The sequence below is a fragment of the Epinephelus lanceolatus genome, chromosome 5 (assembly GCF_041903045.1).
Source record: "Epinephelus lanceolatus isolate andai-2023 chromosome 5, ASM4190304v1, whole genome shotgun sequence".
Classification (NCBI taxonomy): domain Eukaryota; kingdom Metazoa; phylum Chordata; class Actinopteri; order Perciformes; family Serranidae; genus Epinephelus; species Epinephelus lanceolatus.
The window spans coordinates 9,057,001-9,075,621 of record NC_135738.1 but is presented as its reverse complement, the minus strand read 5'-3'; the positions used below and the strand labels follow the sequence as shown (position 1 = coordinate 9,075,621).

At 40.9% G+C, this 18,621-nt stretch overlaps 1 protein-coding gene across 1 annotated transcript in view; it reads left to right on the top strand.

Moving 5' to 3' along the window:
- The first annotated feature begins 10,456 nt into the window (after positions 1-10,456).
- Positions 10,457-18,621, top strand: part of LOC117262070 (carbohydrate sulfotransferase 8) — a 74,203-nt gene continuing 66,038 nt past the window's right edge. The window contains exon 1 of the mRNA XM_033634726.2: positions 10,457-10,712. The gene's annotated coding sequence lies outside the window, so the exon portion shown is untranslated. The remainder of the gene's footprint in view (positions 10,713-18,621) is intronic.

Here is an 18,621-nt window from a genome sequence, read left to right as displayed (position 1 = left end):
ACATGTTGCAGATGCTGTTGCAGATGCTGACGTGTTGCAGGTGTTGACATGTTGCAGGTATTGATGTGTTGCAGGTGTTGACATGTTGCGGGTGTTGATGTGTTGCAGGTGTTGACATGTTGCAGATGTTGACATGTTGCAGATGTTGATGTGTTGCAGGTGTTGACATGTTGCAGATGTTGACACGTTACAAATGTTGACATGTTGCAGATGCTGTTGCAGATGCTGACATGTTGCAGGTGTTGACATGTTGCAGGTGTTGACGTGTTGCGGGTGTTGATGTGTTGCAGGTGTTGACATGTTGCGGGTGTTGATGTGTTGCAGGTGTTGATGTGTTGCAGGTGTTGACGTGTTGCAGGTGTTGATATGTCATAAGTGTTGACATGTTGCAGATGTGGATGTGTTGCAGGTGTTGACGTGTTGCAGGTGTTGATATGTCATAAGTGTTGACATTGTGCAGATGTTGATGTGTTGCAGGTGTTGACGTGTTGCACATGTTGACAAGCTGCAAAAGTTGACATGTTGCAGGTGTTGACGTGTTGCACATGTTGACATGTTGCAGGTGTTGACGTGTTGCAAATATTGACAGGTTGCAGGTGTTGACGTGTTGCAGGTGTTGACATGTTGCAGGTGTTGCCGTGTTGCAGGTGTTGACATGTTGCAGGTGTTGACGTGTTGCAGGTGTTGACGTGTTGCAAATATTGACAGGTTGCAGGTGTTGACGTGTTGCAGGTGTTGACATGTTGCAGGTGTTGATGTGTTGCAGGTGTTGACATGTTGCAGGTGTTGACGTGTTGCAAATGTTGACAGGTTGCAGGTGTTGACAGGTTGCAGGTGTTGACGTGTCGCAGGTGTTGAGGTTAATAAAATGTCTCACAGCAGGACTGGCAGAGGACAGGTTAGCGAGGACAGACGGCTGCAGCACTGAGTAATAGATCTGTCTGTAACGCTCCACACTCAGACCGTGGATCCGGATGGACTCCTGATCAGCTGATGTCTCATCATCATCATCCATCAGCTGGTTCCTCTTCCTCTTCTTCTCCTGTTTATCCTGCTGCTCAGCTTTAAAGCTGCTGTTCCCACATGCTGACATCACTTCCTGTTCAGAGGGAGACACAAAGGACAACCATGAGTCAAGGCAAATAACCTGCTGCTCTTTTTACTCAACTACTCAGTGATGGGAAGGTTACTTTTAAAATGTAAGAGGTTACAGATTACTAGTTAGCCTAAGATATATATCTATTTTAATTACTTATTCAAAGTAATGTAACTTATCACATTTGATTACTTTTCTAACAAATCATTAGAAGTGAGAAGAAGTCATTCCTGCACAAAGCAGAGACTCAAAGCAACAGAATGAATGTCAAATCCTACGTGTAAACCTTTTACTGAAAAGAATAAATTCAGATAACCCCCTTTGTAACCGCCATTTTGATCAGTAACTGTAATTTGTGATGTGTCTCACCTGTGGACCAGAGGACTCTGGTTGTGACTGGAGATCAGGTTGAGCTGCAGCAGGTTGGACCTCACTGACTGTCTCCTCACACTCACACTCTGACATCTGTCTCTGTGTGGAAATGTTTCACTTTAACATACTTTTGATAAGTTTGTAATCAGCTGTTATACTGATATTTTTCTCTCCTTGTATTATAACTGTTTGATACACTCTACTATCACATACTCATACAGCCTGGCAGCGATCAGCAGCTTCACTCTACACTTCCATGTGTTTTAATTTGTTGTGATCTCACTTCATTACAACTGACACTTATTTAGACCTTCATTATCAAAAGACAAAATATGTTTTTAGTGAAGTTTAACATGTTTCTTACCTTCTCCATCTTTGGATGCTGCTCTCTGCAAATGTAGCTGCTGGTTTGAAACTGATTTCAATTTGAAAAAAGACAAAAAAAACATTCTGTATATTCAGTCCTGGAAACTTTCAGAACTCTGAGGTAAAAACACAACTTAAAAAATAACATTTCAACCTGATTCATTACATTAAACTGATAAGATGGAGCACTCTGACCGTATCCAGGACGTAAATGGGGATCAAGAATAACGTGGTTATATATATATACAGTACAGGCCAAAAGTTTGGACACACCTTCTCATTTAATGCGTTTTCTTTATTTTCATGACTATTTACATTGTAGATTCTCACTGAAGGCATCAAAACTATGAATGAACACATGTGGAGTTATGTACTTAACAAAAAAAGGTGAAATAACTGAAAACATGTTTTATATTCTAGTTTCTTCAAAATAGCCACCCTTTGCTCTGATTACTGCTTTGCACACTCTTGGCATTCTCTCCATGAGCTTCAAGAGGTAGTCACCTGAAATGGTTTCCACTTCACAGGTGTGCCTTATCAGGGTTAATTAGTGGAATTTCTTGCTTTATCAATGGGGTTGGGACCATCAGTTGTGTTGTGCAGAAGTCAGGTTAATACACAGCCGACAGCCCTATTGGACAACTGTTAAAATTCATATTATGGCAAGAACCAATCAGCTAACTAAAGAAAAACGAGTGGCCATCATTACTTTAAGAAATGAAGGCCAGTCAGTCCGGAAAATTGCAAAAACTTTAAATGTGTCCCCAAGTGGAGTCGCAAAAACCATCAAGCGCTACAACCAAACTGGCACACATGAGGACCGACCCAGGAAAGGAAGACCAAGAGTCACCTCTGCTTCTGAGGATAAGTTCATCCGAGTCACCAGCCTCAGAAATGGCAAGTTAACAGCAGCTCAGATCAGAGACCAGATGAATGCCACACAGAGTTCTAGCAGCAGACCCATCTCTAGAACAACTGTTAAGAGGAGACTGCGCCAATCAGGCCTTCATGGTCAAATAGCTGCTAGGAAACCACTGCTAAGGAGAGGCAACAAGCAGAAGAGATTTGTTTGGGCCAAGAAACACAAGGAATGGACATTAGACCAGTGGAAATCTGTGCTTTGGTCTGATGAGTCCAAATTTGAGATCTTTGGTTCCAACCGCCGTGTCTTTGTGAGACGCAGAAAAGGTGAACGGATGGATTCCACATGCCTGGTTCCCACTGTGAAGCATGGAGGAGGAGGTGTGATGGTGTGGGGGTGTTTTGCTGGTGACACTGTTGGGGATTTATTCAAAATTGAAGGCACACTGAACCAGCATGGCTACCACAGCATCCTGCAGCGACATGCCATCCCATCCGGTTTGCGTTTAGTTGGACGATCATTTATTTTTCAACCGGACAATGACCCCAAACACACCTCCAGGCTGTGTAAGGGCTATTTGACCAAGAAGGAGAGTGATGGACCTGAACCCAGTCGAGATGGTTTGGGGTGAGCTGGACTGCAGAGTGAAGGCAAAGGGGCCAACAAGTGCTAAACACCTCTGGGAACTCCTTCAAGACTGTTGGAAAACCATTTCAGGTGACTACCTCTTGAAGCTCATGGAGAGAATGCCAAGAGTGTGCAAAGCAGTAATCAGAGCAAAGGGTGGCTATTTTGAAGAAACTAGAATATAAAACATGTTTTCAGTTATTTCACCTTTTTTTGTTAAGTACATAACTCCACATGTGTTCATTCATAATTTTGATGCCTTCAGTGAGAATTTACAATGTAAATAGTCATGAAAATAAAGAAAACGCATTGAATGAGAAGGTGTGTCCAAACTTTTGGCCTGTACTGTATTTAAAATGATGTTACAGAAAATAGATATAGATATTATTTAATTTAATCATTAGCAACGTTCTTCATAATTTTGTAATTATGGTGCAGACTTCATAATAAAAGCCTCTCTGTAGTGTAGACTTCATAATAAGAGCCTCTCTGTAGTGCAGACTTCATAATAAGAGTGTCTCTGTAGTGTAGACTTCATAATAAGAGTGTCTCTGTAGTGCAGACTTCATAATAAGAGTGTCTCTGTAGTGTAGACTTCATAATAAGAGTGTCTCTGTAGTGTAGACTTCATAATAAGAGTGTCTCTGTAGTGCAGACTTCATAATAAAAGCCTCTCTGTAGTGTAGACTTCATAATAAGAGTGTCTCTGTAGTGCAGACTTCATAATAAAAGCCTCTCTGTAGTGTAGACTTCATAATAAGAGTGTCTCTGTAGTGCAGACTTCATAATAAAAGCCTCTCTGTGGTGCAGACTTCATAATAAGAGCCTCTCTGGAGTGTAGACTTCATAATAAAAGCCTCTCTGTGGTGCAGACTTCGTAATAAGAGCCTCTCTGTAGTGTAGACTTCATAATAAGAGTGTCTCTGTAGTGCAGACTTCATAATAAGAGCCTCTCTGTAGTGCAGACTTCATAATAAGAGTGTCTCTGTAGTGTAGACTTCATAATAAGAGTGTCTCTGTAGTGCAGACTTCATAATAAAAGCCTCTCTGTAGTGTAGACTTCATAATAAGAGTGTCTCTGTAGTGCAGACTTCATAATAAAAGCCTCTCTGTGGTGCAGACTTCATAATAAGAGCCTCTCTGGAGTGTAGACTTCATAATAAAAGCCTCTCTGTGGTGCAGACTTCGTAATAAGAGCCTCTCTGTAGTGTAGACTTCATAATAAGAGTGTCTCTGTAGTGCAGACTTCATAATAAGAGCCTCTCTGTAGTGCAGACTTCATAATAAGAGTGTCTCTGTAGTGTAGACTTCACAATAAAAGCCTCTCTGTGGTGCAGACTTCATAATAAGAGCCTCTCTGTAGTGTAGACTTCATAATAAGAGTGTCTCTGTAGTGCAGACTTCATAATAAAAGCCTCTCTGTGGTGTAGACTTCATAATAAGAGCCTCTCTGTAGTGCAGACTTCATAATAAGAGTGTCTCTGTAGTGTAGACTTCATAATAAAAGCCTCTCTGTGGTGCAGACTTCATAATAAGAGCCTCTCTGTAGTGTAGACTTCATAATAAGAGTGTCTCTGTAGTGCAGACTTCATAATAAAAGCCTCTCTGTGGTGCAGACTTCATAATAAGAGCCTCTCTGGAGTGTAGACTTCATAATAAAAGCCTCTCTGTGGTGCAGACTTCGTAATAAGAGCCTCTCTGTAGTGTAGACTTCATAATAAGAGTGTCTCTGTAGTGCAGACTTCATAATAAAAGCCTCTCTGTGGTGCAGACTTCATAATAAGAGCCTCTCTGGAGTGTAGACTTCATAATAAAAGCCTCTCTGTGGTGCAGACTTCGTAATAAGAGCCTCTCTGTAGTGTAGACTTCATAATAAGAGTGTCTCTGTAGTGCAGACTTCATAATAAAAGCCTCTCTGTGGTGCAGACTTCATAATAAGAGCCTCTCTGGAGTGTAGACTTCAGAATACGAGCGTCTCTGTAGTGCAGACATCTGTAGTGCAGAGTTCATAATAAAAGCCTCTCTGTGGTGCAGACTTCATAATAAAAGCCTCTCTGTAGTGCAAACTTCAGAATAAGAGCCTCTATGTGGTGCAGACTTCATAATAAAAGCCTCTCTGTAGTGCAGACTTCATAATAAGAGCCTCTCTGTAGTGCAGACTTCATAATAAAAGCCTCTCTGTAGTGCAAACTTCAGAATAAGAGCCTCTATGTGGTGCAGACTTCATAATAAAAGCCTCTCTGTAGTGCAGACTTCATAATAAGAGCCTCTCTGTAGTGCAGACTTCATAATAAAAGCCTCTCTGTAGTGTAAACTTAATAATAAAAGCCTTTCTGTGGTGCAGACTTCAGAATAAGTGCGTCTCTGAGGACATGAGAGGACAGAATAATTGAGTCCCCTGTTGTGACGGAGGAGCTGTGGACAGTGCTGTGTCTCATTAAATCAATGGTCCATTGTCAGCAGGAGTTGATTACTCTCAGTACACAGCGGTGAAATATGAGGCTCCACTAATGTGTGTATTCTCCCTGCAGCCGCGCTCGATGAAGCCCACCACAGAAGAAGAAAAACAGGTGAATTAGCCGTTGAGTCGGATCAATAAGTGCCACCACAGAGGAGAACACTATCTGTTATCTCTGCCCTGTGGACACGTCTTCATCCAGGACTTAATGAACTCAGCTGCGTCTCCTCACAGACCAGCAGCTTCTACTGCACATCACTGGTTTCCACTTCCACCAGTATCTCACAGCACCACCAGGGGGAGACAGAGGACAGAGTGAGACTGGCTCTGTCTCATACTGACACACAGAACACACTGTCTAAAAGTATGTGGACAATATTTTTATGTTGACATCTATCTATCTATCTATCTATCTACACTAACCATCCACTTTATTAGGTACACCTGTTCAACTGCTTGTTAACACATGGTTTGACTTGACTTTGAATCACCTCCTCTTCTGCTCCGACCAGCTGCTTCTATATATGATACTAATATTCACACAACCAGACAAACTTGGATGAAGCTTTGTTATTGTCATGCTAAAAGAGGAAACACAAACTGTTGACATAAAGTTGGAAATAGACAGTTGTCTAGAATATCACTGTGTGCTGCAGGAAGAGGTCCGCACCCTGAAGAACAGACCCAGGACTGAGAGTACACAAAAGAATACACACAGTGGGTGTCCACATACTTTTGTCCATATAGCAAAGTGATTCGTGAGCAGAGTGGTAACTTGACTCCTCAATGTTTACAGTTCCTGAGCAGCTGTCTGCAGGTCTGAACAGGTAAGGTGCACCCATCTGTACCTGAGCAGGACTTCATGATGTGTTCATGGGACTCTCACAGTAACTGTTCCTGAAGGCCACACTTATGCTGCATGTGGGTCACTCATCATCTCACACACAACTTTTAAAACTTGCTTTTACCTTACCTGCATAACTAACTTTTATTTAATCTCGCTGTCCAATTTTTAAAGCTCCTGTGTCTTGCATCAGTCTTTATTTTCATCTTTCATGAATCACAATGTCTTACTGCTTTTGGTATAAAATGTACTTTAAGAAATAAGTTTTCCTTTTCTTTATCTTGCATTTCCAGTTTACTGATCTTGTATCTGTCTAGACAAACAGTGAACCATTTATCTGCCAATCACTTCTGTGTAGTATCTCTGCTGGTTGCCTAGCAACCTCATGGCCATGACAAAGTAGTAACTGAGTCCAGATGCTGTCCAGCAAGAAACATTTACCGAGCCAGCTGTCTTCTTCTGTTTCCAGTCTTGATGCTATGCTGTTTAGCTATTTCCCCTTTTCCAGTCTTTAGGTTAAGCTAAGCTAGCTGCCCCCCATTTCCCGCCTTTATGCTAGGCTAAGATTGCTGTTTCCCTGATTCTAGTCTTTATGCTAAGCTAAGATAGTTGTTACTCCCTTCCCAGTCTTTATGCTAAGAAAAGCTAGCTGTTTCCATAGTTTCAAGTCTTTATGCTAAGCTATTTGTTTACCCCTGTTTCCGGACTTTATGCTAAGCTAAGAAAGCTGGCTCCCTGTTTCCCGTGTTTATGCTGAGTTAAGATAACTTTTTCATCCTTTATGCTAAATTAAGCTATCTGTTTCCCCATTTTCAGTCTTTTCGCGAGGCTAAAACAGCTGATTTCCCTTTTTTATGGCTTTCAGTCTTCATGCCAAGTTAAGCTAGCTGTCTCCCTCTATTTCCTGTTTATATGCTAAGCTAAGATAGCTGTTACCCCTTTTCCAGTCTCTATGCTAAGCTAAACTAAGCTAAACTATCTGTTTCCCTGTTTCTAGTCTTTGTGCTAAGCTATCTGTTTCCCTGATTCCAGTCTTCATGCAAAGAAAAGCTAGCTATTTTCACAGTTTCCAATCTTTATGCTAAGGTATTTGTTTGCCCCTGATTCCAGACTTTATGCTAAGCCAAGCTAGCTATTTCCCCAGTCTCCATTCTTAATGCTAAACTATCCATTACCCCATTTTCAGTCTCTAGGGTAAGCTACATAGCTGGCTCCCTGATTCCAGTGTTTATGCTGAGTTAAGATAATTTCTTCATCCTTTATGCTAAATTAACTGTTTCCCGATTTTCAGTCTTTTTGCTAGGCCAAGACAGCTGTTTTCCCATTTCAATTCTTTTATGCCAAGCTAAGCTAACTGTCTCCCCAATTCTAATCTTTATGCTAAACTTAAATAGCTCATACCTCTTTCCAGTCTTTATGCTGTTTCTGTTTCCCATCTTTATGCTAAGTTACGCAAGCTGTTTCCCCCGTTTCCAGTCTTTACGCTAGCTATCTGTTTCCGCCTGTTTTCTGTCTTTTTGCTAAACTATAGTAGTTGTTAGCCCCAGTTTCCAGTCTTTAAGCTAAACTAAACTAGTTGTTTCCCCTAGTTTCCAGTATTTATGCTAAGCTAAGTGTTTCAGCCCAGTTTTCAGTCCTTTTTTCTAAGCTAAGAAAGTTGTTTTCCCTTATCCAGTCTTTATGCTAAGCTAAGCTAGCTTTTTACCCTTTTCCAGTCTTTGTGCTAAACTAAAATAGCTATTACCCCTTTTCCACTCTTTATGCTAAGCTTAGATAGCTGTTTCCCTCTGTTTCTGGTCTTTATGCTTTATGCTTATTTACTGAGGATAACCCAGTTTATAATGACATGACCCCCCTGTGGCGCCACCATCGGGACAGTCTGTGTAACGAGCTTTAGAGGCTCACAGAGACTTCACCTGTCAGTCAGAGTGATGTTCCTCTTCAACACCTGTTCATCTGACTGAAGCCACAAATCAAACTGACACATATTTTAACATGCAGGAGGTGAGCTGCAGGTTACAGCTGCTGAGTAACAAACAGATATGATACATGTGATGTATCTGAAGCTGTGGCAGTGTGAACATATCAGATCACACAACAACAACAAGCTGCTACAACATGTTTGAAATCAATACAACAGCAAACATGCTGCTAACACCCAGCACAGACAGCTGCACACAAGGTCACCTACTGTACCAGGCTACTATATATAGTGGAGGGTACATGTGGGCACACTTACTTTAGAAGAACTTTTCATACTTTAAATACATTTTGTAAGCACAGTTTTGAAAGTGGGACATTTCCTTGTAATAAAGTATTATCTAGACCTGAGTAGTTTCTGAAGCACTGCTGGTGTTACAAAGTGTGCACGTCAATGAATGAAACATGAGAGTTTTTATCATACTGCCGGTGATGTGTCGGTGTTCCTCTCCGGTGCACTGATCTGACACCTGCCCGCCCGCCTGCTCTCATCCCCGGCTCTCTGAAGCTCTGAGCGGCGCCGTTGCCTGGCAGAGGCGGCGGTGCCGGCGGAGTCCCCGGGGACCCCCCTCAACACCACCCCCCTCCACTCTCCCCCGGTAAACAGAGAAGACACACACACACACACACACACACGCGCGCGCGCGCGCCACTGCTGCTGGTTCATGCGTACAGTCAAGTCACCACAATAAGAGCTGCTGTTTCCGGTGAGATGAAAATAAAAGTCTTCTTCTGATATTAAGTATTTTAGATGTAGTTAAAACTAACGACGAAACAACATTGTTCTATTATTACCAACAGGCTTTTATGATAACTATAAAAATATATTGTCTAAATAATGTGAATATTGTATACATATGTTTTTTAATGTCACCACTCTAATTTATTTAATGTATTATTTTTTTTATTACATTTAAAGAGTTATTTTTATCTTTTCTTATCTCTCTCTCTATTTACTGATCTACTTTTTTTTTTAAAAAAAGGGTTCTACTTATTGTTTATATGTTTACCGTCGTTGTTTTGAATGTATTTCATCTGTTTCCTCACATTTATTATGAATATGATATAAATTATATTTATATCGCATATATTTAAATTCACATTATGATTGATTTTATTTATTTTGCATAAAAACACATTTATATACAAGAATATATTTAGAAATAGGCTGTAGCCTATCTACTATTCTATAAACATTTCAGGACTGCAGTCAAATATAATCTGACAATTACCATAACAATAATTTTTTTTTATTTAAAGAGCACTTTTCATAGTACTCATAGACACTTTACATTAGTTAGAAAGTTAGAAATTATCATAAAAAACACTAACATATACACATTATTCACATTCATAATACAAAAATAAAATTTAAATAAAATACCCAAAACCTACAAAAAAAGCAATAATGTTAAAATATAAGATGTCTCGGAAATATTATAATGTTCTCACAATAATAAAAAGCTTTTTAAAAAAAGATCAGTTTTGAGAAGTAAACCACACCCCTTTTTAAACTATAAAAAGTCAATACAATACATATATATATATATATATATATATATATATATATATTTCGGAAAAGACAAAAATGTTAATGTTAATACTATTATTATTATTATTATTATTATTATTATTATTATTATTATTATTACTATTAAAATCACATTTTAATACGGAGGTACTCACATTAAAAACAAATATTTTATTCAAATTTTATCACATTTCTGAATGGCTAACGGACTAGTGGACATGCTATTGGACGTTTATTGTGAAGGTCAAACAGCTGAACTTCCGGTTTCTTCCTCCTTCTCTCCCGTGAACTTGACGCTCCATCTTGTCCGCTCCCCTCGCCCGTCCACCGGGAACACACTTCAGCTCTCCGTCCGCCGCAAGTTTGGGCGTTTTCCCTCCCGGTGCTCCGCTCTCATCACACACACCGGACATTTCACCGGAAAAACTACAGACTAACGGTTTTCACGCGGCCTTTTTGTCGCCGTTATTTTTCTTCTTCTTCTTGGAGACACGGAGGTTGAACAGAACCGGAGAAGACGACTTTCCAACGGACCGGTAAACTCCGCCGACAGCGTCCATGCTGGTCCCCACACAGGTGAGTGGAACCGGGGGAATGATCCGGTTTAACGGGCGGGTTTCTGTGTTTGATTTGTTTATGTTCACTTTATCTCAGCTAACGTGTCTCTGCTGCTTTCTGCCTCCTGCACCGTTTATTTTAACGTCTCTTTAGTTTTATATTTCAGTTTATTTATTCATATTTTTTTATCTTTGTATTATTTTACATACTTAGAGTCACATTTCTCTTATATATTCCCATCCTGCTGTAATATTATGTTATCTAAAATAATATTTTTATTCTTTATTGTGATTTTATCAAAAAAAAATCATATTGACCTGATGGTGTTTGTAATATAGATATATAAATATATAAATATATGAACCTGTGCTGTAGTGACTGACACATGTTGGTATTTAATTTTTGATGACAAGTTGAACTTGATCTCATGACAGTGTAAAAACCCACAGGTGATTTATGTTTTAATTCTGTTGAGTTTTTCAGAATATTTCTTATTAATTAAAGTATATTGTCTGTGTTCTTGGTGGGTTGCAGTCTGTGATTTTCATCCATTCATCAGACGTGGAGCTTTGATAAAACTATTATTTAAAAAAACTATAAAGTTAAGTGGACTTGGGGGAAAACAGGTTAGATCCAGGAAACAATCTGTTAAAGAGGAATAGAAAACTGCTGAAGAGGAATTTGATATGAAATCTAAATATGGGGAAATGAAATTGTTTGCAGCAGATTTGGCAGGTCTGAGAGCAACAGTTTGAGTCTTTTCGCTGTGTTTTATCAGTCTTGCAGTCTAAACTTAGTTCTGCCTACATGCAGCGGAGGTGCCGACTCCACCTGTCTGCTTTTAAACCAGTTGTTTGTGATGGTGTGCACCTGCTCAGCTGGCTGTTTGAACACAGTGTGGATGTTGGTGTTGTGTGTTGAGAGGAAACACAGGTGGAGTTACTGATGGGAAATGGAAGAAAAGAAGGTTTTTAGCAGCAACACACACAGGTTTGTGCTGTAATGCCAAAGCGTCTTGGATTTTATTTTTGTCTCAAGCTTGTAGCTTCTGGTTTTATTCCTCCACACAGGCGATAGATGTGGCCGGAAGCATTATGTTCAGGGTTGGGTTGTCCGTCTTACTCTCATGACCGTGATATCCTTGAGGGAGCCGTGCGTGAGGGAACTTCTTCAAATTTGTCTACTTGGACCTAACGATGAATTGGTTAGATTTCGGTGGTCAAAGGTCAAAGGTCAAGGCCACTGGTACCTCCTCCATGTCATTCTTGTGAATGCGATATCTCAAGAAAAAACAGAGGGAATTTCGTCAACATTTGAGTCAATGATGAACTCATTTTGTGAATACAATATCTCAAGAGGGCAGAATTTGCTCAAATTTGGCACAAATGCATGCACGGCGGCACGATGGTGCAGTGGTTAGCATTGACGCCTCACAACTAGACGGTTTCTGGTTCACACCTGGGGTGGGGGAGCCCCTCTGCGCAGAGTTGGCATGTTCTCCCTGTGTCAGCGTGGGTTTTCTCCAGGTACTTCGGCTTCCTCCCACAGTCCAAAGACATACAGGTTAACTGGTGACTCTAAATTGGCCGTAGGTGTTTAAAGCTGTGCTCATTGTAACTCATTTATATACTGTTATGTAGGTTAATCTACAGCAATGCATTAAGAAGTCAACCTTTCATGGTGTCAGAAAAACAACCCTGTTTTCAGCTGTGTGACGATGCTTTTTGCAGCTGATCCGAGATGGGTTTTAAACAGTTTATTTAGGGCTAGAGAATAGGAGAATTTTCTCATCACAGAAAGGAACACTTCATCCGTCAGATTATCACAAACATTCAACATCAAGGCATCTGGAGATACATGGTTTGCACCAATGATCTGAGTGATGGATGTTTAGGGGCCATAAGATGTGAGAACTGTGTGGAGGCATTAAAGGAGAGAGATAATGATGTGACAACAGGCAAAATGTAGTAAGAGAGGAGCTTCATCCATTCATTCTGTATTCAGAGCAAATATCTCTGTTTCTTACTGGAGGATCAGACAGATATCATACCCCACCTGTCACACACTGAGGAGGAGGAGGAGGAGGAGGAGGAGGAGGATCCATCTGCTGGTTGGTCTCCTCTGTCAGAGAGGAGGTGAACGAGCTGCTCTGTGATCGTACTGAATTATTTCTCTCCTCGCTGCTAAAAATAACCAACTGTCCTGAACACCTCGCAGCGCACGCGCACACACACACACACACACACACAGATTGTAATTCTATACTTGTCCCCTCAGTGACATAATACATCCCTGATTCTAACCTTCATCATTAAACCAAGTCTTTAAATCCACCTCTCTGACCTCACTTTAAAAAAACCTCCTCACTCCACCTGTTTAAACTCCTGTGGTCCTCACAAAGAGGAGTCATTTCCTGACACATAACCCCCTCACACAAACCAGATATAACATGTTAATCAGCTTTAGAGGAGCTGGGAGGTGGATGTTACCTGTAGACAGAGCTAGGCTAGCTGTTTCCATCTGTTTCCAGTCTTTATGCTAAGCTAAGCTAACTAGCTGTAGCCTTATATTAAGTGTATAGACATGAGAGTGGACTCAATCTGAACATGTGACTCTCAGAGAGGACGAGGAAGATTTAACTAAATGTTGAACTGTTCCTTTAAATGCTTAATAAAGACAGCAACTGTTTCATGTGTAAAAAGGGCTAAAGATAGACACACACACACAAACACACACCCCATGTGAATACTTTTAGAAGTAAACATACACAAGAGAAGAGTCACAACCACAGAAGGTCACTAACACACATTGCTGCACACACTCACACACACACACACACACTGAGGATGGACATGTTAAACCTATTGATCACTAAAGGATTACTAAATAAACACTGTTTTGTTGTCAGTAAATTTATGTAAAGAAAACATTGACAGTGTTTTTGCGTTTTATCCCGAGTTCAAACCTCTGCCTTTCTGACACGTAGAAGAAGAGTACACTTGCAAGATAAATGTGACACTTTCTAATGTCACAATGGAGGGACAACTACGCAGGTTGATTTTAGTGCTGCTCATCGTGGACTATATTGCTGTCATTGTTCATTTTAGTCAAACCATACAGTTTGAAAACGAGGCGCGGCTCCAACTAGAAAACAATGTTTTGATGCATTGGATGTGCTGAATGTGCATATTAAGGCAGTACAGGAGGAGATGCACATTAATAATCCTCCAGGACTGTAACATGCTCATGTTTAACCCAAACAATGTGTCATGTGACTGCAGTTGCTTCAGATCCAGGCCGGAACACGTTCTCACCACAAACAAACTGCACCAGAGTTCATTTGGAACCGCACTGAGACCACCTCTTCAAGAAGGTCTCTGTCCGATTGTTTTGGTGAGCACCCTAAGAGATAGGTCTGTAACAATACATTGCATCACTGATCCAATATCATTGATGCAAAAACATGAAAACATTAATACATGTTTTCACCTTTAAGATGCGCCTTTACTTTGAAATCCCATGACGTGTCTGTGTCACCATTTACATCCAAGCACACCTGCTTCATAAACATTTAGACAGTGTTACCCAGTTAGCACCGGGCAGGTGATGGTAAACAGACAAGAATAATACAATGAGGATATTTATTGATATTAGCTCATATTGATCAGGCCTCTGAATTAATTACAATCGAAATTTTATAGTTTGTGATATTAGCAAATATTGTTTTGTTGTCCAGAGAATCAATATTGTTGTTTCCTAACGATACACCTGCACTAAGTGTATTTACAGGGACATAAATAAGCTGTTTATGATCAGGTTTTTGAAGTTTATGTGTTTGAGCATGCAAACACCATGTCCTGTTTTCAGGGAGCAGAATCCTATCTGCAGTACTCAGACAGAAATGGGGATACTGTTGCACATATACATCTTACCCTGGATACTGAGCCCTGCCAGCTACCTGTGCAGGTGTGATTTCAGCCAGGTGACGTCAACACAAACGATGGCTGTAGCCAAAGTGTCTCACATATCTGAGGAGATGAAGAGATTTGTCTTTAATGAAAGAGGCTGTTTATCTTCATCCACTACTCCCCTGTCCGTGGTCACAGTGACAGGCTGACTCTGGTGTGGAGGACAGTGTCATAATATTTCAGGAATAGCTCAGTGTGTGTGTGTGTGTGTGTGTGTGTGTGTGTGTGTGTGTGTGTGGTCGAGAGAGAGAGAGAGAGAGAGAGAGAGAGAGAGAGAGAGACTGACTGTGTGTGTGCCCAGATAAGAAAGCTGTTAGCGATGGTAGCGGGGAAGAAATTAACAGTAAAGTTGCCAAGTGAAGTAAAGTTGCATGAACAGACTTTACAGAATTTAACCAGGATACTCGTGTCCATATAAACACATTCGATGCCAATAAATAGTAAAATAAGTTACATGAGCAGTGATATTTTAAACCATCACCATGTCACATCCAGTAAACTGAAAATTTCTACTCATGAAGTCTTAAACATTATGTGATGAGCGTGTTAAATATGAGCTGGCTTGAAGGGCACCATGAAGTGTCCCTGTATTCAGAGGTGATTATAGTTGTGTCCGCTGTGTGATGGCTGTGGTGACACGATGACAAACTGTAGTGATGTCAACAGCAGCCTCATCGATGATAGTGTGAGTGTGGTCAGACCTCCATCACGTCTTACAGGTGAATCCTACCTGTTACAGAGTCACTCAGTCATCATGGTGGTTCACACAGAGCAGGGTCACCTAAACCAGGGCTGGGTGTCATTTAAATAATTATAATACAAGTGTTCACCCACAAAATGACCATATCAGTTAGTCAGTCAGTGATTTCATTAAGGAAGATTTGTTTTTCTTGCATGTCTCCACGGAAAACAGCCAACATATTGATTGGTTGATTGTAGGGCTGCCACGATTAGTCGACTAATCCATGACTAATCGACTATTAAAATAATCGGTGACTATTTTAGTAGTCGACTAATTGATTTGCGTCATTTTTCATAGAAAAGTTTTATAAAAGTACTCCAAAATACTCATACTGCAGCTTCTTACATTCAGATATTGGCAGCTTTACACACTCTCCCGTGACAGTGAACTAAAACCCTTTGGCGTGAGTACGAAACAAGACATTAGATGACGTAATTTTCGGGTTTGGGAGAGACAGACTGACATTTTTCAACATTTTAACACATTTTTCGATGAAATGATTAGTCGACTAATCGAAGAAATAATCGACAGATTAGTCGACAATGAAAATAATCGTTAGTGGCAGCCCTAGTTGATTGACAGGGGACCATTAATAATGACAGCATAACTATACTGAAACGTCTTTTTACACCCTTTCACACAACTCGTGCAGTATAATCCAAGTCTCATTTATCCAGTCAGATACTCAGGACTTCACAAACACATGACTTTTACCTAGAAAACATTATGATTTAAAACTGAACTGAAATTGAAACCTATCTAAGCTCTCATCAGAGCCAGCAGACTCCAATACTAAGGCACCGTATCATTACCCTCTCATGCCAGAGTTGTCGAGCAGCCGGATATGCTCTCTACTGTTGCTCCAGGACTAAACATGTCATTTGTCCTCATAACAGGGAGGATCTGAGGGAACAAACCATTGTATCATTTATTATATATACACTGATCTGGCAAAGCATTAAAACCACTGGATGGTGAAGTCAGTAACATTGATCATCTTGTTACAATACAATGTTCTGAAGGGAAACGATTGGTTCTGCCATTCCTGTGGATACCACCTGACACGCTCCACCTACCCAAACACCATTACAGACCAACTACCCCCCTCCCAATATATCAATCAATCAATCAATTTTATTTATAAAGCCGAATATCACAAATCACAATTTGCCTCACAGGGCTTTACAGCATATGACATCCCACTGTCCTTATGACCCTCACAGCGGATAAGGAAAAACTCCCCAAAAAAACCTTTAACAGGGGAAAAAAGAGTAGAAACCTCAGGAAGAGCAACAGAGGAGGAATCCCTCTTCCAGGATGGACAGACGTGCAATAGATGTCGTACAGAACAGAACAACATAATATATTAACAGTAATCTGTATGACACAATGAGACAGAAAGAGCGAGAGTGAGAGAGAGAGAGAGAGAGAGAGAGAGAGAGATGCAGGACAGATGGTAATGACAGTAGCTTACAACAACATTAATGAAAGTAATGATATAATAATATTAGAATTATAGTTCTGGCTACTGTGGTACAATAAGTTGAAAGTATATATTAATATCTGATAGTATACATGTGTGACAATAATCATATGTGTATAATAACAGTAGAAGTATGACTAATGACTAATGATAACAGCAGCAGCAGGAGGCATCTGGCAGGACCACAGCAGCAGCACAACCACACACGTCACGCTATCCAGGCACCGCTGCGGTATGAGTTAATCTGAGAGACCGTGGAGCACAAAGGCTCCGGAGAAGAAGCCGAGTTAGTGACATGGAGTATAGCCGAGTTAGCAAAATGCAGTAACAGGACGAGAGAGAGAGAGAAGGAGAGAAGGTGCCCGGTGTATTATAGGGGGTCCTCCGGCAGACTAGGCCTAAGTCAGCCTAACTAGGGGCTGGTACAAGGCAAGCCTGAGCCAGCCCTAACTATAAGCTTTATCAAAGAGGAAAGTCTTAAGTCTAGTCTTAAATGTGGAGACGGTGTCTGCCTCCCGGACCGCAACAGGAAGATGATTCCACAGGAGAGGAGCCTCATAGCTGAAGGCTCTGGCTCCTGATCTACTTTTGGAGACTATAGGCCCGTTTCCACTGCAGGAATTTCGAGGTAATTTTATGGGTCCGGGGCCGTTGGTGCGTGTCTCTACCACAGGAACCACCCCCGAAGGACAGAGTTCCGGAACTTTTACAGGGGCTAAACAAGTCCCTGCCTCGGAGTAGGTACTCAGGACGGCCCTGAGAAACTCCTGGCTGGGGCTTGGGGATTACTTGGTGCTGACTGGATATACTCAAGGCAGGATGTGACGTTTTGTAATTAATAACATGGTTATCGTAGATTAGCTGGGCTAACTGTTAGCTGTTAGCGGTGTCTGTAATAACTCAATAAATGGTCCGTGAAAAAAATATTTTTTCCAGCAGATATCTTAGTTACAACATGATTGAGCTAGCAAAGCAGTTTTGTGTTGCTATGTGTGGTATTTATTCAGTTTTGGGAAATCACGATGTCTAGAAAGCATCAGCTGACAGGGACAGCTAAAAGCAGCAGCAAAGCTAACATCAGGACGTCATCTGTGAAAAGCCTCCCGTTGTCGGATACGACATGAAACTACTCCAGTTAGCTCAATCATGTTGTAACTAAGACATCCGCTGGAAGAAATATTTTTTTCACGGACCGTGACTGGAGTTATTACAGACACCGCTAACGGCTAACGGCAGCCCTACATCGCCCCGGTCAAAATGGTCGCACAACGATTACGTCACATACACAGCCTGGTAACTTTACAGGAACCTTCCTCCTACTCCGCTCTCTCAGTGGAGACACGGCGGTTGAGAGGGCCGAGCGAGAGGACGTTCCTGTAGTAGTTCCTACCCCCCAAATTGTACCAGGAACTTCTTCAGTGGAAACGGGCCTTTTAGGGACCACGAGTAATCCTGTATTCTCAGAGCCTAGTGTTCTGGTGGGATAATATGGCACTATGAGTTCTTTTAGATATGACAGAGCCTGACCATTTAGAGCTTTTTAAGTTAACAGTAGGATTTTAAATTCAATTCTGGATTTTACAGGGAGCCAGTGCAGAGAAGCTAAAACAGGAGAAATATGATCTTGTTTCTTAGTTCCTGTCAGTACACGTGCTGCTGCATTCTGAATTAGCTGGAGAGTTTTTAAAGGCTTACTAGAGCTACCTGATAATAGAGAGTTACAGTAATCCAGCC